Consider the following 25,507-nt stretch of genomic DNA (forward strand, 5'->3'; position numbering starts at 1 on the left):
GAGAGTACACAACCCTCCAAACACCTTACCTGTTTGTACCTTCAAGCACCATCAGCTTGAAGCATCGGTAGTCGAGTCGGTGATCACATACTGGACTTGGCCACCATTTCAGCACTCATCAAATTGGTGTGGATGCAAGTATTCCTGGGTCCTAAAGGACTGCTTAAGGAGGAGCGAAGATGGAATGCACTCGGGGCCATTACATCCAATCCTGATGTCACACAATGTTTCAGCAATGGTCAAAGGAGCAGATGACAATTAGAAACAAGAATCCTGGATTATTTCTCCTTCTTGATCTTTGGAATGCTGTGGCAACTATAATACAAGCAGATCCATATTCCAGAATCTGTGTAGGACCATACTGAGCAGTTCATGAGCCCAATGAGACATTGACCAAGTCTCCAAGTCCTTTTTTTGATGTTTGCACATATGCTAATATGCCAAAAGACTCATTGGTCTCTATCTCTTCTTTACACATGTAATTGCATTGGTTAGCAGTGTTTATTTGTGTTGTGACATCAAAGACAAAGGAACAGAATTATATAATGATGAAAAATAGTGCTTAAAATTATTAACACAAGCTTGTAAACAGCCTTCAGTTTATACCATTCACTTGTCTGATTGAAATGCATTCAGGCCTCGCTTGTGACTGACATGTAATCGACTTAATTGAACAAACAATGGTAGCATTTTAACCATTCATAGCCTTCAGCTCCATCAAACTATCAGGACGACCTGTGCATATGTCCACAGATACAGTTACAATCCAGATTTATCACCCATTTGTGATGACACGAAGAAGGGCTGACAGACAACAGACTGATGTAACGGGATAAAGTAATGAAGCACAAGACATGCAAATTAAATGCTGTTACATTTCAATGAATGTATCAGTATAGAGAGAGCTGAAAAAAACCCACAAAATTTTAATGATCAAGTAACAGTTACCACTAAGACAAATGACTTCTCTCAAAAGGTTGTAAACTTGTGGAATTCAATACTCCAGAGTGCGTTGGATGCTGGACACTGAATAAATTCAAGGAGGAGATAGTAACAGGTTAAAAGGTTATGAAGAGTGGGCAGGAAACTGGAGTTAAAGCTGCAATGAGATCAGCTATGGTTGTGATCAAAGGACAACCATGATCACATCATTGTGGTTCCGGTTAGCACTGCTGCTTCACAGCACCAGGGACCGAGGTTCAATTCTAGCCTCGAGCGACTGTCTGTGTCGAGTTTGCATGTTCTCCCCGTGTCTGCATAGGTTTCCTCCTACAGTCCAGGGATGTGCAGGTTAGGTGGATTGGCTATGGGAAATGCAATGTTACAGGGACAGGGTAGGGGGGTAAGAGTCTGGGAGGGATGCTACTTGCAGAGTCGGAGTGGACATTTTGGGCCGAATGACGTGTTTCCACACTGTAGAAATTCTATTAAAAAATTAGCATTTTACATGTGGGTGTGCATGTATACTTTTAGAAAGTAATGGTTCCCAGGGTGCAAACGGGCGTGATACATTAACTCCAAAGCAAGATAGGTGGCCAAACCCCATTTATAATTAGGTCTATAAACCAATTTGTAAACCAAATTTACAAAGAATAAACGGAAGCACTTTAACTACTAAATTAGCAAGTCTGTTACAATGTCCAATTTGCTAAAGCACCACAATTTTCAGTTAATAACTAAAAGAATGACATATCAAGATTTCTCATTTTAAGATATTTATTGTAACAAATGATTAACAACACCATGACCTAAACGCTAACTCTGTGGAAATCCTATAATTTAAAACCACAGAACATAATACAACTGAAAAAAAATACACCTCACAGGTATACTTTACACTGTCTTTTACTTGGACAACCAATATTCTCAGAATCATTACAAAGCTTCTTAGTTCCTACAATACATTTGTTTTACTAGGGAAAAGGTGTTCTTTTGTGTCCTTTTCTTTCCTCAGTTACTAAGCTCACATGAGATTCTTTCTTCCCGGACACCCTCCTCGTAGACAATGTTTGGTGGCACTTCAGGCCTCAATTTAACTTAAAATGCATTTGCTCTTTCAGACCCAAGCATGAACTCCCAGCCACATTCCTCTATGAAGAACTGCAGCAACATTTTGGTTTCTAGATCCCTGTAATCCTGCATTTCCCATGGTTTCTAGATGTCCCCTCTCTCTCAAGTCCAGTAAATCTCCACATAAAACTATTTGAGATATTCAGTGATATTCTAGGAAAGTCTGGAAACTGATCTTTACAATGGTTTCCTCTGCATCCTTTCCTGCTAGCAATGTAAATCACATGGATCTTGTTTCTAGTTAGAACTGCTAATTAGCTATCCGAGAAAGGCCAATACTTTCCTCCTGGAACTAAATGGACAGGTCAAATCAGAACTGTTTATGACTTCACAGTCCTAACACTCAACACACTAGCTGCTGCCATTTGCTATAAAATTAATTACTTTGCACCTTTTTCCCAGTAAAACAATCTAAGCCTTCCTTTGATCTCTACCAATCAAACCACACAAATTTAATACCAGCTACACTTCAGAAAAGGTCACAGTACTCACTCCTTTAAATTTACAAACAACCTTAAAACATCAAAATATACTTTCAATCATATCTGCAGCAAGATTACGTAAACAGTTGTAAATTTCAACATCTTAAACCCAACTGGCATATTTCTGGCTGGGTAATTTATCAGTACAGTATGCCATACCTCATTGCTAGCTATTAAGTTAGTTCAATATTGCACATTTCAATATATCAATATGTTCGTAAAAAATGAACAACTGATAGTGTTACCAAGAACAGAAGAGACAAAATAATTGGACTTGGGCCATGAAATTAAAAAGGTCTTTTTCAAAGTGGCATCATTTTCTTCTCACATTAAAAGAGGAAGCAGATGTAGTATAATTAGATAAAAGTGAGGCATTGTATTTTGGTAAGACAAACCAGAGCCAGACTTACACAGTTAGTGGTAGGGCCATACCAACAAGATAGAAGAGACTAACATAGCAGACACAGCAGTAAGCCAGCAATGTCAAGTTTGTGTCTTACAATCCTGCACTCTTTACAAAAAAAAAGACCGGAGCGGGTAGGGGGATGCTTTCCATTCATTTGTGTTTTGTAATGACTGAACAGAGTCACTACCTCAAATTTTAAGGTCAACAGGATCTTACAGTTTAATATTTCACTTGCCAGAAGAAGTGTGACCCAAAATCTGGCCTGAGATACTAGACAGAAAGAAAGGATACTAGACAGGTTTTGTTCCAACTTCGTGTTGTCAAGTTATATATTACTGAATGCAGATCAACTTAAAAATAAGGTCTGATATTCAGCATTCTGAAGCCATAAAGTTTAGCTATATAGGAAGTGAACACCGCATCTGACATCTCTTCTCTTTATCCCTCTTCAAGCTCAAAAACACTACTAAAAATACTAGCACTCATATAGACTTTTTAAACTTAGCCAAAAGTGCTATGTTGTTGCACAGGAATGTCATCAAACCACATAACATGATATTCAGACAGATGATCAAAAGTTTTATCAGAGGTAGATTCTAAAGGTGCGTTAAGGGAGGAAACAGGTGTAGATACAGAGGTTTTGTAAGGAAATTAGGAAGAGTTGACTCAACAATTAGGCATATCTGCCAACGGTAGTGTGATTTAAATTACGGATGTGCATGAGGTCAGAAACGGAATCCTTGTTATAGAAGAGAATAGAAGAACGTCTGTGGTCTACATTTTTGATCTAACTCTCTCTGCCTTTGTGAAGGCGGTGGTGAACTACATTCTTGAACCTTTGCAGTCCACGTGGCATAGGTACACCCAAAACACAAAATTAAGGAGGCAGTTGCAGTCTTTTGACCCAACAACAGTGGAAAAAAAAGGTCATATTGTTTTGTTAGGATGTTGTGTGGTTTAGAGGGAAACCTGAAGGCAATGGTGCTAGTAGCCCTTCTTGGTACCATTGAAGGTGGCATAGTCAGTACTGCATTGCATCTCAAAGTGTACATTTGTGGTGAAGAGCAAGAATGTTAAAGGATGGGAATGAGGCTGTGATCAAGTGGACTGCTTTGTCTTTGATGGTTTTAAGCATTTTGAACGCTGCTGAAATTGCACACACTCAGCAAATGGAGAGTATTCCATCATAGTCCTGACTTGTGCCTTTTGGATGGTGGACAGGCTTCGTTGAGTCAAGACACGAGTTATTTGCTGCAGAATATCCAGTCACCAACCTGCTATTGTAGTTGTTACAGTTAAGTTTCATGTCAATGCTAACCTCCACATGTTGATGGAGGAGATATACTTTTATTAAGCAAGAGGGTGAATGATTATCAGGGATGGATGAGAATTTGGATTTGTGTTTACAATCAGATCAGTTGTGATCTTATTGAATGGCAGAAAAAGCTCAAGGTCTGATGGTGTATGCATGGTCCTTGTTTGCACATTCAAAGATGCTACTGAACGTTAGGGGAGAACGTTAGCTGCTGTCTTATTTGAAATGGTACTCCAATAAAAAAAAAATGGAACGTAGTGACCATAGTCAGGCCAAGTGATGGATGGAATAATACTACAGATAACAGCGAGTTAGCTGAATACTAAAATATTATTTTGTGTCAGCTTTTTCCTCAGGAGATGTTTACAGTGCTGATAATGACATTGAATGATGTATTAGAAATGGCATAGGTATATTTGAAAAGAAAAGTGGAAACTCTTCTGAATGACTGCATCCATGTATTTTGAAAGAATGTAGAGAACAGCTTGTAGTGGCATTACCACATTTAATTTAATAATTCATTATAAAGAAGTTTAGTGCCAGAGAATTGGTGCATAACGAACGTTATTCCTGCATTTTGGGAAGACCACCAAACATGCTGAAGAAATAAGTCAGCTTGACACTGACAAGCAATGGAATCCTGGTTATAGAAGAGAACAGAAGAACATCAAGCTATGAGAAATAGAGTGGGAAGAAAATCTTGCTGGACTAACCTTATTGAATTTTTCAGGATGTGGCAGAGAGAGGTAACAACGGTAACAAAGTAGATGTAATTTACTGGGATTTTCAGAAGACCCTTAATAAGTTGCCCCATTACTAAGGGAGGACAATAATAAACATGCAGAATAGGTAAATAATTCACAAAATGATTTTCAACAATGAGGGAAGCTATGTAAGCATATGAGGGAGAAGGGATTACAGGGATATAATGTTGCATTTAGATTTGGCAAAGATGGTTGGGAAAAGGGTTGATTGAAGCTGAACCGTTGGGTCACATGACCTTTTCTGTGCCATGTGTCCCTGTACTTCAATGTAGCCACTGGTTGACACTTGTGCAGCACAAGCACTATTTGCCACTTATCAGCCGTGTCTGACTTTTATCCAGGTCTTGCTGAACGTGAGCACGGATTGCTTCAAAATAAAACGACAAAGTACTGCAGATGCTGGAAATTAGAAACAAGAATAAAAATTGCTGGAAAACACAGCAGGTCTGGCGGCATCTGTGGTGAGAAAGCAGAGTTAATGTTTTGGGGTTCAGTGACCTTTCTTCAGAACTCTCATGGATTGCTTAAGTAGCTAAAGCGTCATGCAATAGTCAGTGGTATTCCACATTTCTGAAGTTACAATGGTGAGAAGGTCGTTGGTGATAAAGATGTAAATAGCTCACTGTCCTGAGGAACTCCCACCTATTCCAGGGCTTCCAGCATCATTCTTTGTGTGTGACTCCAACCAATTAACATTTTGCGGGCCACCCCGGTCAACCAACAGATGCCCAATGACTTCAGTTTTGCTGGGATCCTTGATGTCACATTTAGTCAAATTCTGCCTTGATGCAGTAAGCACTCTCACCTCACCTCTGGAATTCAGATCTTTCATCCATGTCTGAACTGAAGAGTTAGAGGTCTGGAGCAGAGTGCCCCTGACGGTAGCCAGACTACGCAATGGAAAGCAGCTATTTGCTGAGTACTGCTGCTTAATAGCACTTTCAGTATCATTTAATTGATGACTGACATTTATACTGACTGACAATAATTGGACAGACTAGATTTGTTCTGCTTTTGGTAGACATGACAAGGTAATATTGCATACTACTGAGTAGGTACCAGTGTTGTAGGTGCACTGGGATAGTTGGCTAAAACACAGTTCATTCTCGGGCATAACTCTTGGTTACTCAGCTGGATTTGTGTCAGAGCCTTTGATGTATCCAGTACCATTCACCATTTTTTAATACCACATGGAGTGGAGTGAACTGAATTGAAGACTAACATTTGAGAATTGGATTTATTGCCACATGTGTATAAAAATACAGTGAAAAGCGTTTTCGCACATGAAATGCAAAGTGTTGCCTGGCTCCAGCGCCATCTTGAACACTGAACACAATGCAAGCTTTTACTGCAACAGAGTTCATCTTTCCCTCTTCTCCTTGTTCCTCCTCCTCCGCTCCTCCAGACGCTCCTTGACATCGGCTTGGGTCTCTGCAACAGGAGCCAGGGTCTTGGTTATGGGTTTGCCCCCTCCATCATTACGAGTCCCGCAATCGCTGCATCCGAGCTGGAGCCATGGGCCTGGAGTCAGACCTCCTGGTCCCCATCCAACGCTTCTCCATGACCGATGCTGGTCATCGGTCACTGGGGTCCTGGCTCCCAGCTCATCCACGATGCGCAGGAGAGACAGAGCCTGGGCTCATGAGCCCAATGCAGAGAGTCCCTACAGTGTGGAAACAGGCATTTGGCCTAACAAGTCCACACCAACTCTCTGAGGAGCATCTCATGTATTCATCTCCCCACCCTATCGCTGTAACCTTGCATTTCTGATGGCCAATCTACCCAGCCTGCACATCCCTGGACACTTTGGGAAATTTTGCATGGCCAGTCTACCTAACCTACACATCTTTGGACTATGGGAGGAAACCGGAACATCCAGGGGAAATCCATGCAGACACGGGGAGAATGTGCAAACTCCACACAGATAGTCGCCCAAGGCTGGAATTGAAACCAGATCCCTGGCACTGTGAGGCATCACTGCTAACCACCCAGCCACCCCTAATGCTGCTGACTTTGTTGCTGCCACCTTGAAATACCATCTTGATACCATGTTGACACCATCTTGATGGTGGTTACCTCTCAGGAGGAAGCTGAGATGGAACATACACACAGCACTTTTCACTGAAGATAGTTGCCAATGTTTCAGCCCTCTCTCATGTAATGGTGTGCTGGGCTTTCCAGTTGAAAGAAATTCTGGCTCCTCCAGCACTGGATGTTGAAAAAGTAGAGAGTGACAAACTACAGACTGTTTGTCAGAATTGAGATTCTATGACAGGCACAGAGGGCTCTACGTGACTATCAAAGTGGCATGCATACAGTAATAATCAATAACTCACAAGAGATTTACATAATTCCCGGCCCTCCTCCCAATTTGAAGCTCGAAAAGGAAGGTTGTACAATCAATTCCATTAATCTTTTGAAGTTACAGAGAACATGCAATCTCTTCTGACAACTTTCATTGGCTCTCTTGGAAACAAAGTGTCTTGTCCTGTAGGGCTTCTTACATACCAAATATATATTTCCTTACAATAGGCAGGATTGATTTTAAAATATATTTTTCTCTCAATGCTCCTCATCCTCAAATGGAAAACAGGCTCCCTTTTGGTGGATGGGACAGAACGAGTTAATTTTAAACCTTTATCTTGTTTCTTTATTTTGGTGTGGAGATGCTCATGCAGATCAGAGTTAAGCCTTAGAATCAGTCAATGGAGAAGGAGCCCTTTGGCCTTACTCTAGACCCACTCTCCTGCACAAGATCCACAGCCTTGAATGTAATGACAATTCAACCGCTTACGTGAGTATTTTAAAAGTTGAGGTTTCCTGCCTCAACAACCCACCCAGGCAGTGAAGGATACTTATTGTTTTACTTTGCTATCAAATCTGAAATTAAGATCAATATGAACCTATCAAAAATCTTTTATTTTCTTGAAATACATAAATGTCCAGCAACATCTGACCTCTGCAAAAGTACTCTGCAACGATATAAGGATCAGGAAAGGTTCAAGGGAATTCTATGCAAGAAATATTATGAAAAACAATTCTAATATACTAAGGGATTGGTAATTAAAAAAAAAAACAGCTGTTAATTAAGCTATTCAGACATCTTTTGGGAATGAAACACAGATGTTTTATCCCAATAAATCAAATGAGAACAGTAAGTGTTGGAATTAAAGGCAGCATTTCTGAAACGAGAAGGGTTAATATTTCAGATGCAGGCCCGCTGCAATAAGAGACCTACATGCAAACTTAATTTTTTTCTCCCCCAGGTGCTGGTTGAATAAAATGTTACAAATACAGTATTTTCGATTATAATTTAAAATTCCCAATATTTGCAATATTTTTACATCTTTTTAATCAATAGATTCAACACCTGATTTAAATTCAGTAAGAATCGGCTGTATCCATGCACGACATGGTCTGATGCCTATTTCACATAATGCATAATTTTGTAATTTTCTTTATCTTCATGTGACAGATTCAGTTTGGAATGTGTTAAGTGTTCTGGTAAATTAAGGTTTACTTCTCATGAATTCTGCTGATGTAAAATATTTAGCACTGAGCTCTCACTAAATTGTTTCTGCAGTGCCTTCCATATAATGCAATATATCCATTCTGATTTCTTATGGATTCTCCAGTAGCACAGCTGTTATGGAATGCTCACTCCATGATCTGGGTCAGTTTAACATATGTTACTTCTCCTCCTCTTCTCATACAGCTAGTTTCTGTGTCTACATATTGTTACATTATTCACTCCTTCAGCGTGTGACTGATATGAACGCCACAGGAATACAAACAATATACAACAAATGCATGGGTTCTTTATTGTAATGTGAACTAAAATATGCACACACCACACATACAGGTGCAGGTTTGCACACCTCTTACACCTCTAATCTACTCCTGGGTCATATGAGACATGACATTTTCTCTTCAGTGACTCTCCACTTATAGATTCTTAATGCCATCGCACACCAAACAACTCTTCCATAGGCAAGTGGTGAGAAATTTCCAACACCATCTCGGACCTCGGTTTCAGTCATTTGGAATCAGGGCAAACCTGGCTGTGGATACATGAATAATTTATCATTGGTCCTTAAAATCTAATTTATTGGTGATATGAAAATCCATTCTTCCCTAGAATCACGGAATCATACAGTACAGAAGAGGCCCTTTGGCACATCAAGTCTGTACCAACAAAATCTACTCTAAATCTATACTCGTGTACCGCCTGATGGGTCAGGAAACAATATTTACTTCCAGAAGTCTGTGTTTCAAGCGCTTGCAGTTTCAACAGCCTATCCTCATATCCAAACCCTGAGGCTGCCTTGGAACACTTTCCAAAGTTGACTGGCCTGAATGTAACCAACAGACACCCTCTGACAATAAAGACTGGGCCTTCAATGCCACTTTTTCCTGAGGCAGATGGACCAAGCCAGGAATTTGCCTAATCCTGCTACTCGCCATGAGGATGAAAATCCAGGCCTCGGTGTTCTCAGTGGGGCCTTCGAGGAGTTTCATATCTCTGCTCCCTTCAACATCAAAGGGATTACTGTGCTGGTGAGGCATAGTGGCTCAATGGTTTGCACTGTTGCCTCACCAGCACAGACTGTCTGTGTGCAGTTTTCACATTCTCCCCACATCTATGTGGGTTTCCTCCGGGTGCTTCGACTTCCTCCCAGAACCCAAAAATGTGCAGCTTCAGTGGATTGGCCATGCTAAATTGCCCATTGTGTCTAGGGATGTGCAGGCTAAGTGGGTTAGCCATGGGAAATGCAAGTTTACAAGGATTGGGCGGGGGTTGTCTGACTGGGATGCTCTTTAGAGGTCAGTGTGGACTCAAATAGGATAAATGGCCTGTTTCCACACTGTCAGGATTCTATGATCTATGTAGGGATTCTGTGAGGTGTTAGCTTTGTTTGATTGATAGCACTTTGTATAAGAAGAAACAGGTTTAAACCCTACCTAAAGTATTCTGCACCATAAACTATTACCCTGCTTCAGTACCAATGCAACGAATACAATCTTGGAGGTGCTGTACTCTGATAAACATCCCGGTACACGAAGAACAAACAGGAGTGCTTTTCTGTCCTGACTCATGCTTCTCCCTCATGTCTTTACTGAATGTGAGCATATTACCCCTGCATTTATCTGCATAACAGTAACTGCAAAAATAATTCTCTGTGGGAACATCTTTAAGGTGCTCTGACATGAGAAAGTGGTATTAAAAATACCAAGCTATTATCCTTACTGATTCACGTTATACTCCATGTAGCAAGCAATATAAAGGAAATCTGCTTTAATTGTACACCATAAATACATCAATGAATTCTGTGGTGACAAACTTCTCAAACAGCTGCTGAATTATTCTGTTATAATGAAAAAGCTTTCCAAGGATAGAGTGCAAAAAAAGGTGCTCAGTCAATCAGATCATTGCTGGTCTCAGAGTTCCAGTGAGATGAAAAGCCCAATAAAGCAGCCAGGCACAGGCTGGAAACCAAAGGGCCACTGAAGCACATTAAATGTACAGACCCACTGGCAGCTGCCAGCAGCTCTTTCTCTTTCTCTCTCTCTCTCTCTCTCTCACACATTCAGCTTTCAATAGATCCAATCGCTGCAGCCACAGATCATGCTGTGAAAAGTAGCTCTGCAAATAACAGCAGAAGTGAATCAACCAGCAGGATGCAGGAAAGCAGAAGGAAGTTAACGGGTGGAGAGATGGATTGGGGTTGGGTGGGACAGTTTGCAGCAATACCACCCACAGATGCCACTGTTCCTTATCTGGTTGACCAGCGTACAAAAACCTCCGGAAAGTAGCATAGGTAACAATGATATTGACTACTTTGACTGTAAGTAGAGAAATAGCCTGGAAAGAACAAAACTTCTCAAGCATGTTCATAAAGCCTTAATGTGACAAGATACAGAAATAAATAACATTTACAAAAACATGAAAGATCTAGAAATATTCCACCACCCATTTGAATCTGAATAGAGAATTAAAAGAGCATCACATAACTTAAAGAATCTTCACTTGAATCAATGAAACTAATCTTTAACCAATGCCTTGATCTATTTTTGTAACAAGCCTGCAGCGCATTTCCAACATTTTCTTTTTCTGATTTTTAATGTGCAAAATTTGTAGAATTTGTTCCAAATACTTTTTGTCAAGATTTTTTTTTGATAATTGTTGCTAAAACCGAGAATAACCATCCTAAGCCACAGTAACAACAAACAGTCCTTAAAATGTCAAGACTTGTTAGAGGGTCCTCCCTCACCACCATAAAGCGATCTTTATTCCAGTGATTACAATGTTTGTAACATCTGACACCAATTAGGTGATTATTAAAGTGCATTTGCATGTATTTTCTAAAGGTCGTGATGTACTGCATCTGTCCTTGTTGTTTGTTTGCTGGCACTGCTATCATATTTGTATAAATTTTCTCAAATAAAATTTCTTTAATAAAAGCCAGTTGGGAAGTGCACTCTGTCAACACTGTGTAATAGGGCTATTACATTGCTCTTCAGATGCTTCCCAACAGACAAACCAATCAACATCAAATGTGAATGGGTGTTCGGCATCCTCGCAGGCCATTAGAATAGTAGGCAATTCATTCTCTTTTTAAAAACAAAAATGTAGATTACCAATGATGGTATTTTCTTCTGCACTCCACCTGCCACAACCAAAGTCTGCAGCTGAGGTACTAGGTCTAATCTAAGCCTGCCACAACGATCCCTCTGTGACACTCTGCTGGACAGTACTTCAGTCTATCATGACATGATTTTCCCTGTAAATTTCCCTCTTTCCACTGCAGAATTTTCAGAGGTCATACTTTACAGTTTGCACCTTTCAGGGAGTTTATTAGTAAATCCTGGAAGCATAGTCCATTGTCCCAAAAATCAATGGATGAAAAATCTCTCAGTGGTCCCTGGATGTCTGAGAAACTGCATAGAAATTAAAGGACTAAAACAGGTTATTGGTTACACCTGCCTGCTCCCATGTTGATTCTTCTAATCCTATCAGTATACTCTCTTTTCTCCCTCACACTCAGCTTCACACATTATACTACTTACTTCAACTTTTTCTTGTGGTGGCAAGTTCTAAGGTCTCACTACTCTTTGGGTAAAAATGTTTCTCTTGAATTCACAAATGAATTTATTTATGGTTATTTACTGTCTCTCATTCCTTTGAATTTCTTACAATTAGAAACATCTTCTCTAAACCTACATTATCAAGCTCCAATACGGCCGTAAAGGCCACTCTCGGGATACCTAGAGAGTTCTGGGTTCAAGAGTCATTCTGGTTTTGATTGTGGTCACACAGGTTGAGTATCAACTTGTGAAGTCTTCAGGTAAGTAGTCGGCTGAATGGACTGCAACAACATGGGATTAGATTGAAGTTCGGGCTGGGGTGGATTTGGGACCTGCTTCCTTTCCTAACTCAGTGGAGATCACAGCACAGAGGGTCTGGTTAGCCTTTGGAAAGGAAACTCAAGATGATCAGGTTACTTCTCAGCCTAGCAGTGACTCAGTCTTTCCTTATAGTTTGTACCTTTATCAAAGATGTTTCTCTCTATGTTCAGCCAAAAATGCTCTAATATGTAATGTAACCAAAGTCCTAAAGAAGTTTAATTTGACATGGCTGCTTTTCATTTAGAATTTGAGAAATAAACTTCAGTGCTTGACTAATTTTGTCTAATGTCCTTAGTAACTGTACAGTAAAAGGTTAATTACTGTACAGTTACTAAGGACATTAAACAAAATTAGTCAAGTAAAGGGTTAATTACAACATTAGTCTAAGGGGACCTGTTGAACCTGTGTGAACGAAACTGTGTCACAGTGATACTGGAGCCTGGCTCTGTAGGGCTCCAGAGAAGATGTCCTCTTTTGCAAACCATTGCATATTTTTTTTCAATAAATTTGCTGCTGTTCACTCATATTACTACTTTAACCTGTAACTACCTTGAGTGATTTGTGAAATCCAGATCTTTTTGCTTGTCTACACCATTGAGCTGTTTGGCATTTAGCAACGGTATGTTTATGGCCTCCTTAAGCTTCCAATCAAAATAAACTACTTCACAATTAAGCATATTGAAAGCTATTTGACAATGAAACATCTATTATGCAAGTTTATTAATCTTTTATATTTTGTCAGAACCTTTATATGGTTTTAGCTAAATTCCAAAATATGGTGTGGTCTGTTGATTTAGAAATTGTATTCCAGTCCCTCCATGTACCAAAAATATACTGTGTGGCAGACTGTGATGATATTTTTGGAAACTGCAATCTCAAACCTGTATGGGACCCACATCTATCCTTTCTCCATGGCATTCTATGATCATGATAACGCTCAGCTCTCTCACGGTACTGGCTTTCCTTCTTTCTATTCATTCACAGGATGAGGGCATCACTGGCCAGGCCAGGATTTATTGCCCAGAGGGCAGTCAAGAGTAAACCACATTGTGGTGGGTCTGGAGTCTCTTATAGGCCAGATCAGGTGAGGATGACAGTTTCCTTCCCTAAAGAACATTAGTGAACCAGACAGGTTTTGCTGACAATCGGCAATAGTTTCATGGTCATCATTAGACCATTAATTCCAGATTTTTATTGAATTCAAATTCCACCATCTGCCATGGCACTATTCGAACCTGGGTCCCCAGAACATTATCTGGGTCTCTGGAATGACAGTCCAGCAATAATACCTCCAGGCCATCGCCTCATCTTGAATTTGAAGAGAAAGGGTTAATAAAATTAAAAAGGGAATCCTTTAAATTGCTAAATTAGGTTACTTCACAGCTGTTGAAAACAGTAACTTAATTGGAATGGAGCACAGAACAACAACAAATACCAATTCAGTTTTCTCAGATGTATTTTGTTTGACAGTCACACAATACCACAGAATGGAAAGTGTGAAAAACACATCAACAGTTATTTTTGCTCAGTCCTGTTCTGCGCCCCCACGTTTTCCAACAGCGGAAGCACAACACCAAAACCGATATCAGCAAAGCCTCTAAATATTAGCAGGAAAAAGCCCACAATCATTAAGTTACCCTTCACCAGCCGCTCACGCCCACTTTTTCACAATTAAATCATCTGTGATTTAAACTGCTTTGACCATATCAAATTGTAAGGTCTTAAAGTGGGATGGAAACTGTAAAACAATAACCATCACAGATGAAAAATAAATGATGCGGTTCATCAGGCAGGATATTCTGTACTCTCATTCTTAGAGTTGGCATTAGAAGGTACTTTTACCCCCAAGGCAAATGTTAATATATTGCTATTGCATTGTCTAACCAGACAATATGTATCTTTCCAGTGCACAGAACACCCCAAATCATAAATGATGCAATCTCTGTTGAACCAACAAATACAAGATTTTGGGGTCTATGATCTTCTGCACATATCCCTTCTCGGTCAAACAATACATGAACCGTACAAATGCACTGATGAGTTTCTTCACCAGTTTCCAGGCCTGTGGCTTGTCCATCAGATCAGTATATCAAGACAGTGTAATGAAGAATGCTTTGGAGTAGTGCCCATGAATGAGACCATTTTCCCTTATCAACCTCCAAAGACTATTAAAAAAATGGGAAAATAGGAACCACAGCTGAACAGAATGATGAACAGAGGTTGTCTTCTTTGGGATGATGATTAAGGGGAGCAAGATTTTCCATGTCAACTGACATATTATCAGTAGCAGAGAGACACTGTGGCATTGCCAATGTAGTTTCAGTGAGCATGAACTATAAATCTAAGACTGTCGTAGGTTTTCAGTTATTTAGCACTGGCAAATTACAGAAATACAGAACGATAGGGTCATAGAGTCAGAGCACAGAAACAGATGCTTTGGCCCAACTCTTCTGCATCAACCAGCTTTCCTAAACGGAACTAGTTGCATTTACCTGCATTTGGCCCATATCCCTCTAAACCTTTCCTATCCATGTACCTGTCACCAGACCAAGGAGCAGCGCTTTGAAAGGTGGTGATTTTAAATAAACCTGTTGGACTATAACCTGGTGTTGTGTGATTTCTGACTTTGTCTTCTCAAAGAAGCTGATTTCCTCCAGCATTTTCTGTTTATTTCAGACTTCCAGCATCTGCAGTATTTTTGTTTCAGTCATCCATGGACATCCATGTGGTGCCAAAGGACTGGGAGACTAAAATATTATACTACTGTTTTCAAAAAATGGGGAAGGGCTACATCTAACAACTACAAGCTAACCATATTAACATCAGTGGTGGAAAAAGTACCAGAAATCTTGTCAAGGATTAAATTAATTCTCACTTGAGAAGTATTGCTTACTAAAGGAGACCCTGCACAGATATATCAAAGACAAATCACGTCAGAATAACCTGAGTAACATCTTTGAGGGGGGGGGGGGGTTGTTGATTGTAGTGCAGTAGATGTATACATGGACTTTCAATAGTCACTTCATAAAGCACCCGTGGAAAAGACTAATTTTACAAATAGAAGGATATGGTATTGAGAATATGATGGTAACTTGGTTGTAAATTGGCTAAGGGATAGCAGAGAGAAAGCAGTGCTGGATGGAACAAAAACAAAGTTGCTGGAGAAGCTCAGCAGGTCTGGCAGCATCAGTGAAGAAAAAATTCAGAGTTAACGTTTTGGGTCCGGTGACCCTTCCTCAGTGCTGAATGGATATTTTTCTGATTGGATACTAAGCAATAGGGTCCCACAGGCATCAGTATTAGGATCATTGTCTTTCTAGTTATAAATGGATAACATGACTTTGATACAAGGAAGGCAAGTGAGAAGTTTATATCTGGTACAAAATTTGGTAACATAGTCTATTGTGAAAACGGGACAGGCTTCAGAAGGAAATAGACAGTCTGCTGAAATGACCAAATAGATGGTATATATAATCAAATTTGGATAAGTATGAACATAAAAAATAGGAGTAGCTCCACTGAGCCTGATCCACCATTCAGCTAGATCATGGTTGAAATTCTACTTTAGCACCATATCCCAATGTAGCGCCCACCTCAATATACCTTGATACCTTTAAACTCTATAAATCTACCAAGTGTTGTCTTGAATGTACTCAATGGCCAAGTTTCTACAGCCCTTTGGAAATTCAAAAGATTCACTATCTCCTGAGTGAAGAAATTCCTCCTCATCTCAGTCCTAAAGAGTCTACCTCTTATTCTGATGTAGTCGCCTTGTTGCAGACTCCCTCAGCCATAGGGAACATTGTTCATGCATCTAACCTGCTGATCCCTGTAAGAAGTTTGCATGTTTCAATGGGATAACCTCCACTATACCAAAGTAAAGTGATGAGCTTTTGGAGGAACAAATGGAGAGGTGGTATAATCAAAATAACACTATGTTGAGGAGAGTGCAAAGCAAAGAAGGGCCTGGATGTGTATATTCACAATTCTTTGAAGGTACCAGGGAAGAAAGCATTTGCAATGTTTGCCTTATAAGAGGGGGCTCTCGATGTTTTTCCTCTTGGGTTACTGGAGTTGCTTGTGAGACCATCTGTATTCTGAATATGTCTTTTGCCAAGGATGTGTTTATAGGATGTTACTATATTAGAACAGTTAATTAGTAATAGTTATTGTATCTATTATTCTTTTCCGATAGAGTTACAGCAAAGTCAATTCTTTTCTTTATTTTGTTGTATTTTAACTGTAGTGTATGAATAAATTATATTTTGCTTCACATTGACTAGTTTGACCAATCAAATTGCATCTGGAATGCAGCCCCTTACATTTACCTTTGAAATAAGAAAAAGTCAGGTTGCAGGGTACCTTCTTAATATACATTGATAGGGTTTTGTCTGGTCCATAACACACAACAGGAAGCCTCTCTATTGTGGTACAAATGACTGATGAGCTCAGAAATTGGAAGCCTAACCCCTATTCACAACACCGACCATTTTCACAGGAGAGGGGATAATATTCAGTTTTTATTTTGTGGAGGTAACAGTCCAGAGAAATCACTCTACTTCTGTGTGATTTTGGTGACCTGGGTGTGCAGAGATCAGAGCAGGATCAGAATCTGTGGAAATGTTTTGATATCTAGGGAATCTTTTTGGGATGAGGAGTTACGCAGCCTGGTCTAGTGGCACTGATTGGTATCGACTGTTTTTGGGGTCATAGGGAGGGAAAAAGAGCAACAGGAATGGGAATAAATGGGTCAGCTCTTACGAGGATTGCAAGTGCTCCAATATTGAAAATACTTAAGGTTAAGACAGACATTTTTTGTCTCAGGCAACTGAAATTTATAGGAGGCAGGCAGAAAAGTGGAATTGAGGCCAAAGAATAACGATGATTAATACCAACTGTCCAAGAGACTTGATGGGTCTATTCATACTCCTGTTCCTTACATTATTTTAGCTCCCATAAAATGCCCAATCTGATTGTAAAACAAGCCCAAAATTGCAGTTTGGCACATTTTATCCTTATGCAAAGCAGCAACTTTCTCAATCTGTTTTGTATTGGTTAATTGCCTCAATATCATTCCTACAGCACAAGGCCAAAATCTGCATGTTTTCCCAAAGGTTTCAGATAGATTTCCATCATATTTCAACTTTTATATTCTATACATCTTACCACCAAATCCAATATTGCATGAACTGTTTTGTGATCTTGCAGACTTCTGATGCTGCTTCCAACATTAAGAAAATCATGAGCTTGAATCACCACATCCCTCTGCTGTTCTACATTATCTAGATATTCTTCAAAGTATAGTCATCACATTTTTTCCAAAATATTCATTTATAGGCAAAGAAATCCAAAGGCCATTTCTCTGTTAATCCATCAGTCTATCACTATCCTCTTGCTTTTCCTTTTGCTCTGTTCTGTACTTTTTTCTATTTTAATATTATTGGCAAACTTGGACATCACTTTATGTAACACTGTGTCTACATCACTGATGTACACAACATACAAAAACTGTCATACAGTACAAATTAGCATAACCATTCCAAGAAACACCCACTCGCCATTCTTCTTTTCTTTAACACGTGTTTAATCCAATTTACTATCCTATGCCAATGTCACATTCCTAAAATTCTTCAGTAACCTGGTACCTTGACTTTTGAAAGCCAATTGCATTTCTCTGCCCCAACACGTTACTGTGTGACTGGGCTCATGGAGCCAAATGTGTCTTTCTGAAATAACTGTAACCAATTATTTCCTCTTCGTCTAGATATTTAGCAATTAATGTTCAGATTTCAAAATGTTCTCTACCACAGATGTTAAACTAACTGGTTTGAAAGCTTTGATTATGCAAAAGTTAGCTTTATTTCTCTTTCTGAAAATAGACACAATATTGACCATTCTTCAGACCTATGGCACATGACCAGTTTCAACAAAAATCTGAAAAGCAGATTCTTTGGGTCTTTTACTTGTTCTTCATTTCCCCTGAAATGTATCTAGTTAGCTTCTGTCCTAGCCACTTTTAATTAACTTGCGTCACTACTATTTTCTTTTTATTTATCTAGTTAGCTCACTTACCTTTCTAAATTCTGCCCTAAAACAATCTGGTGCCCATATTTCTGTTCCAACTTTCTGCCTTTCCATTTGGAGGATAACACTAACATGATTAGGAGATGCACACTCCGCTTTCAATCAGGCACCAATGCCTCTCCCTTGTAAGAAATAGGATTATAACAATAGATGTTAGCCACTCAGCTTTTCAAAACCCTGTTGCACCATTCAACTAGACCAAGACTGATCTACCACACCTTCATCCATGAGTGATTTTATCCAGCCAGAATAAAACCACAATGAAGTGCAGTCAGCAAATATGAAAACTGTTCAGCTTCTTTTCTTGATTTTTGTAAGTCATCCATGATTCACAGTCATATAACAATGTTAGTGGAACCCTGGTCCCTGCATTTCTCTTGCTGTTGGCATTGAAGATTATAACCACAGTAGATGCACTAGCATAGAAACCACACATGCTCCAGGTACACTTGATTTGCAACGAGATTGGAGACTTTTAAGTATGACCCTAGCGAAGGCCTTCCCCATAGCACTGGGGAGTAAAATGCCTCTGTAGTTATTGCAGTCACCTCTGTCGCTTTCTAAGAAAAAAATAGGATGGTGATTTTTACATCACCTACCTTATGTGAATGAGAACCGACTTTCCATCAGAGGAGGAGAAAATCATAACTGTGTGACAATCAATTCAGCTTTCTCTACTTGAGTAGTCCAACTGAGAAATCAACACTGCCAGGTGTCTTGCTATTTGCTAAGCAGTCAGTGGCCTTCTCAAGCTGAAACGGTGAGTATTCTTCATTAACTTATAACAAGAAACTGCATGACAGGGTGGACTTACAGATGTCCATTACACAGGAGTACAACTCTCAGCAGTGTCTTTCAGCCAATCAATTCTTCATCATCTACCGACTCCAGGGGGTCGATGGTTGGACTAAGTGCATAAAAGTGCACTAAATGCAGAAACTATTTGACAAGTGTTGCTAAAAGTGTCATCAAAGGCATATGCAGTTGGACTGAGAGCAAATGCAGCTTTAAAATCTGTTCCTGATCATAAAAGGATCAATTTTCCTCTTCATTTATGTCTTTTGGAAAGCTACTGAATGTCAGTCTATAAGTTTCTTTAAACTTCTCAAATTCCTCTAAGGACACCATCAGCTTCCCAATTCATCATGAGCTGAAGCTGTCTAATTATTGCTATGATGGCTATTTTGATTTTGCTTCGTCCACTTAGTTTTTCTCCCTCTCTCTGGTACTAGTTGATTTTACAATTTAATTCAACACAAAATTAAATTAGAATTGTTTGGGGTTTTACTCAAAGACAACTGCTGCCACTATATTATGTCTTCTGTTTCCCACAGGTTAGAAATAATAAATTACTTTAGATTCAAAATGCTGGTTCTCTCAGTGTATTTATTTTTTACCTGTTTTCCATGTAGCTGGCAGACTGATGGTTACAGTGTTACATGACATCACTGTAGTACATAAACAAAATGGGCACCCCCATCCTTATATACACATAACAATGCATTCTGTGATGTTTGCAAATAATATGAAGGTGACCCCAGCTGGATCTGGAGTTTTAGGACAGTAGTTTCTAGCTTACTGGAATGTCAGAGAGAAGGACCCCCTTATCCAACCCTAAAGAGTGACTGAAAGGGGTCAATCCATTCTCTGTGAATTCCAGTCAGACCTCACCCAGGTGTCACTCCATACCAGGACTCTGTTGATCACCAGGAAGATTCCCACCTAAAAGCAGTCATTCATTCTTCCTACTCGTGGACATGGCCACTTGCTGTTCACTGCCTCCCTCATGCTAACTGACTCTTACCCAATCATTGTTTTCCTCCCCAAGCCTTGCATTTGCTGACTCCTCCACTCATTGTCTCTCTCCCTCTCCCTCTCTCCCCCCATCCCCCCCTCTGTCTCTCTCCTTGATCCTCTTGCTGGCTGACTTCCTCCCAGTTGCTCTCAATGGCTGGCCCTCCTGTTTACCAACTCTCTCTAGACTGGTCACATACAACTTTGAATATACCTAACTCTCCCCTGAACGCATTCTACACTTTTCCTATATCTAAGTTTCAATGCCTTCCATGCCAACTTCCTGAGTTCCACACTACAAAATTTCCAACTTAGACAAACATCCCTTGCTTGGATCTTCTCCAGTACAGAGATCCTGAAACCACATTCTACTTGCCCTTAATGACACTTGCTCCCATGTTCATGTCTATTCTGTTTTGCAAACCATTTCTCAATCTTCCCAATCCTTCACTTGAACATTAGTAACGGAAACTTCAACATGTCTTTATCTATTATTCCTTGCTTTTAAAAACAAATCTTTGGTTTATTTTTAACCTTTTTTTTGTCATCTTTCCAACCAATGCTCAGCAGCTGTTGCAGAATAAATGAGATACAGGAAACTGGAGGCTTCATCACCTCCCTGTACAGATTTTGAATTAATTGTAGATATTGCCAGGTTTGTTTAAATGGTGCATATCATATTGATGAATTGACATTACAAATTCAGTTGTATTGATGTTTTTCATAAATACAATTTATTTGCAGGCAATGTGACATAAAATGTTACGGTTATCGTACATTGGACAATGCATGTAAAATGTTAATTTTTTTTTCTACCTGGTAGGTTAGAAGACATATAATTGTGCATTTTGAAACCATGAATGGAAGGCTTCAGGTAAAAATAAACAGAGGGATCCATGCAAAAACTAAAATTATATCAGAATCTTATTCTAAAATCTTAGGCCAGTGTCAAGATGTCTTCTATTTTATCCATCACTTGGGCAATCATTGCTTTGTTACAACAATTAAGATCAAGCTAATTGTAGAGTAGCAGCAATTTAAATGATGAGAACTGAAATTCATCATGGGTATTATAAGGTTTGTAGTAGCAAGCAACTTGGAGCAGAAATACAAAATAACTCAAACATGAGTGGGAGGGTACAGTAACCTCACTCAGTACTCTTGGCAAATAAGAACCTACTGCAACGGCACTTGATTCAAATGACGATAGTTGCATAACCGTATCTAATTTCAGATGACAAAGGTACCAGGTGTCACAACACTGAGTCACAGGAATGCGGAGGATTCTGCTTCTATTTTTTTGAGATGCTTAAACACTGAGAACATATCTTGAATAATTTATTAATTTTTCACTTCAAATCATAATAACTATTTTATACTAGTCCAGAATTTTCTGAAGAGGCACATCAGTTTGGAAGAATTCTGCATTAAAAATTGCTTAAAGCATGAGACCAATACCTGCAGAAGTAAGACCCAACATTTTAAATTGCACTCTCTGGGCCTCTTAAGGTTGACAAGGATTGCAGGAGTATTAATCCAGTCATCAAAAGGACCCTTAAATTGAATAGGAGCCCTGAAGTTTCATGTTAAGTTTAATTTTTTTGACATTGCAACTCCAATTTCTCAACATTCACAGGGAAACTGGTGGAGAGCTCCTCTCTTCACAAGGATAACAGTGGAGTGGTGCAAATCATCTGTCCGTTTTTGGATAATGTGTGCTTTAAAATTTCATTTTGATTTCCCCCAAAAATTTTGAACCATTGGTACTTTGTGGTACAAAGGAAAGGAAGGTTAATGAGCAGTAGTTTACTATTGTCCCTTTAACATGGGTTTTGCAGCAAAACTTACCTAACTGCGCTGTATGAGTTCTAATTACAATCTGATGGGTAATTGTTGAGTACAACGGATCACTCTCCACTGGACTGCACAGGTGCAGCACCAATATGCAAGGATTCCATCACAATCTACGATAAAGCAGCTCACTTGCTTGGCACCCCATCCAAAGTCTTCAACATTCACTCCTTTCACCTCCAATGCACAGTAATAGCTGTGTGTAGTATCTAAACAATGGACTATAGCAACTCACCAATGCTCCTTCGACAGCATCTTCCAATTCCATGATCACTACCACTTGGAGGGACAAGAGGAGCAGATACATAGAAACACCATGACCTGCAAGTTTCTCTCCAAGCCACAGGCCATCCAGACTTGATAACATACCACAGTTTCTTCACTATCTCTGGGCCCGAAACTTTCTCCCAAAAAGCATTATCCTCACATCAAATGGACTGCAACTGTTCAAGAAGACAGTTTATTACCACTTTCACCAAGGCAATTAGTTATGGGCAGTACCTGCTGGCCTAGTCAATGATGCCCACATTTGCAAACAAGGGAAAAAATGGTTTACTACCCTTTAGATATCAGTCTCGACCTCCTGGTTGCATATGCAGCTGAGTTACAAAATCAGGCTCACGACACCCAGGGACTTGAAGGTATCAAAACAGGCAAAGCCCTCAACAATAGAAGGAATATTGCACTCTTGGAGGTGCTGACTTTTGGATGAGTTCTTAAACTGAGGATGCACCTGCTGAATGACTTGAACTTAAAGATTTCATGGTACCATTTGAATTGCGATGAGAAACTATTCTAGTGTCCTAACCAAAATATATCCCCAGACCAACACCCTGATCACTTATTCCAGTTCAGTTTGTGTGATTTTGCCTGTAGAAACTGGTTGCTATATTTTATGATATTACAATCATGAATATGTTTCAGAAGTAGCTGATTAGCTGCAAAGCACTTTAACACTTCTTGAGTTTCAGAAAGGTGCTATAGAAATGTAATTAATTTATTTCTTAAACCTCACTGATATGCTGTGGCAGCCTTGCTCTGTCATTAGCAGTCCCAGAATTATTTTGCTGCTACTCTCTCCATGGTTTCATGTGCATTGTACAAGCACAAAGATTTTTTATTATGCATTATCATGGGTGAATATCAACAATGACCAATCCATATAAGAAAGATGGCATTGCTTTTGCATGTCCGTTATTAGGATTTAATTGGTCTTTACTTCCTAGGCAACCACTAATGTAACGCAAATAAAAAATACTGCAGATGTTGGAAATCTGAAATGAAAACAAAAATCCCTGAAACTTTCAGCAGGTCAAGATGAATCTGTGAAGAGTTGCCTTGTAAGGTCAATGACCTCCTAACCACTAATATACATTCATAGTGTTCAGTAGATCTTTAGCACATGCCAAGCAATGGCCAAGAGGGACAGCTTTGCCTTGAATTCCACTCAAATCCCAAGGTTACTGCAATTATTCAGGTTTATGGTGTTTACTCTCCCGCCACATTTTAGTTCCAGATACCAGCACCCCAGTCATAGAATCCCTACAGTGCAGGAAGAGGCCAAACCTTCTGAATAGCATCTCACCCAGACCCAGCCCCCACTCTATCCCCACAGCCCCACATTTACAATGGCAAATCCACCTAGTCTACACTCTCCTGAACGCTATGGGCAATTTAGCATGGCCAATTCATCTAACCTGCACATCATTGGACTGTGGAAGGAAACTGAGAACCTGGCAGAGTTTCCATGCAGGCACGGGGAGAACGTGCAAACTCCACACAGACAGTCACCCCAGGCTGGAATTGAACCCGGGTCCCTGGTGCAGTGAGGCAGCAGTCCTAACCACACAGCCACTATGCTGTAGAAGACCTCATCTCCTCTGGGATTTGAACCAGGGACCCCCCTCAGTCCCTAGAGTGACCCAGAGCGAAAATCGTAATTCTAGACCAATGAGCCAGCGCTAACAAGACAATCTCCTCCAAGATGAGCAATTCCTTTGTCTATAACAAGTGGTCGACAATGGGACCTAGATTGCTGCTTTTCAGAAACGGATAAACCCAGACTGGTCTGGAGTAGATTTAGAATTGCAATATTGCTCTTTGTGTATTGTGGCATAAGGCATTGAAATGCCCAGAACAGGGAAACTGCTTTTTCCTGGGTTTGGTCCTAGACTCAGGATTAAATTGGGCCCTTAGGAAAGTCAAGATTCTTCATCACTTTACTGGTGGCAAATTCAATCCTGGCTTTGAAAAGAGAATGAGGTAATTATCTAAGGGGAAATGATTTCCAGGGTTAGGCGAAAATATAAAGGAAACAGGCCTAATTGAGATGCTATTGTGGAGAGCAGGCATGGACATGGTGGATACAGTGATGTCCTTCTGTGCTGTAGTCATTTATTTCTATATATAAATACTTCCTCCCAGATAAGTTGTAAACTTCTTGATCTCAATCACATTAGTTCACAATTTTTGAAATAGACTGAACAACGTAACCTTAATTTCAGTGTCAAATTGCCACATATCCTCATCCACATCTCCCAGGTACGTAAATGTGTAAATTTTTGGAGTGCACTACACAGAGATGTTTAAGGAAATGACAAAGTCAGGCAAATTGCCTCCTGTATCTGCAGCAACAGCCAGGGTCAAATCAAATTGGTCTTGAAAGGGAGTGACAACTGGAATACTGCTCTGGACAAAAGTGATCTCAACATGAACTCAATTTCACATTTTGAAAGGTTCAGAATTGGAGGAGAATGAGTTATTTACACACGGTAATCACAAGAGAGTGCTTTATTTCTTGTGCATTATTTAAATGTAATTTAGGGGGAGCTATAAACATTGTAATGACAGGCCCTGGTTCAATGTCGTTTCAGCATCACTTTGTTTCAACTGCTACTGAGGTGTTTTAGTGTGTTTCATGAATTAGAACATTTCCAATGAATATAGAACTTACACTTAATGCCATACAGAGAAACCTGAAACCTATACCCTGAAATTATCTCAGTCTGTGATGTGAAGCTCATGGTCAATGATATCTTAAAACGCAAGAGTAGCAGAGATCTTTCAAGATAAAAAAAACAAATGCTCTAAAAAACACGAGTCATATTTATATGACACTGGAGCCAACCATGGTCAGATCTGGTGCGACGTTTAATGCAACTAAATTAACATTGGAGTTGGACATACTTTACCCTCTCTAATCAGGGTCATTAACTTCTTCTTACCCATAGATTAGTGATGATAAAATATTCTGCTTTGTGAACTGACCCAGTGCCAGTTCCCTACACTTAGTGCTCAATGCAACATTTGCTGCAAGTTCAAATTTTTTTTTAAT

At 39.7% G+C, this 25,507-nt stretch overlaps 1 protein-coding gene and 1 pseudogene across 1 annotated transcript in view; both read right to left on the reverse strand.

Annotated features, from left to right (window-relative positions):
- Positions 1–25,507, reverse strand: part of myo1d (myosin 1D) — a 420,078-nt gene that overhangs the window by 146,542 nt on the left and 248,029 nt on the right. The window lies entirely within an intron of this gene.
- LOC109930020 overlaps positions 6,398–25,507 on the reverse strand; it is a 26,465-nt pseudogene continuing 7,355 nt past the window's right edge.

This window comes from Rhincodon typus, chromosome 30 (assembly GCF_021869965.1).
Source record: "Rhincodon typus isolate 14 chromosome 30, sRhiTyp1.1, whole genome shotgun sequence".
Classification (NCBI taxonomy): Eukaryota; Metazoa; Chordata; class Chondrichthyes; order Orectolobiformes; family Rhincodontidae; genus Rhincodon; species Rhincodon typus.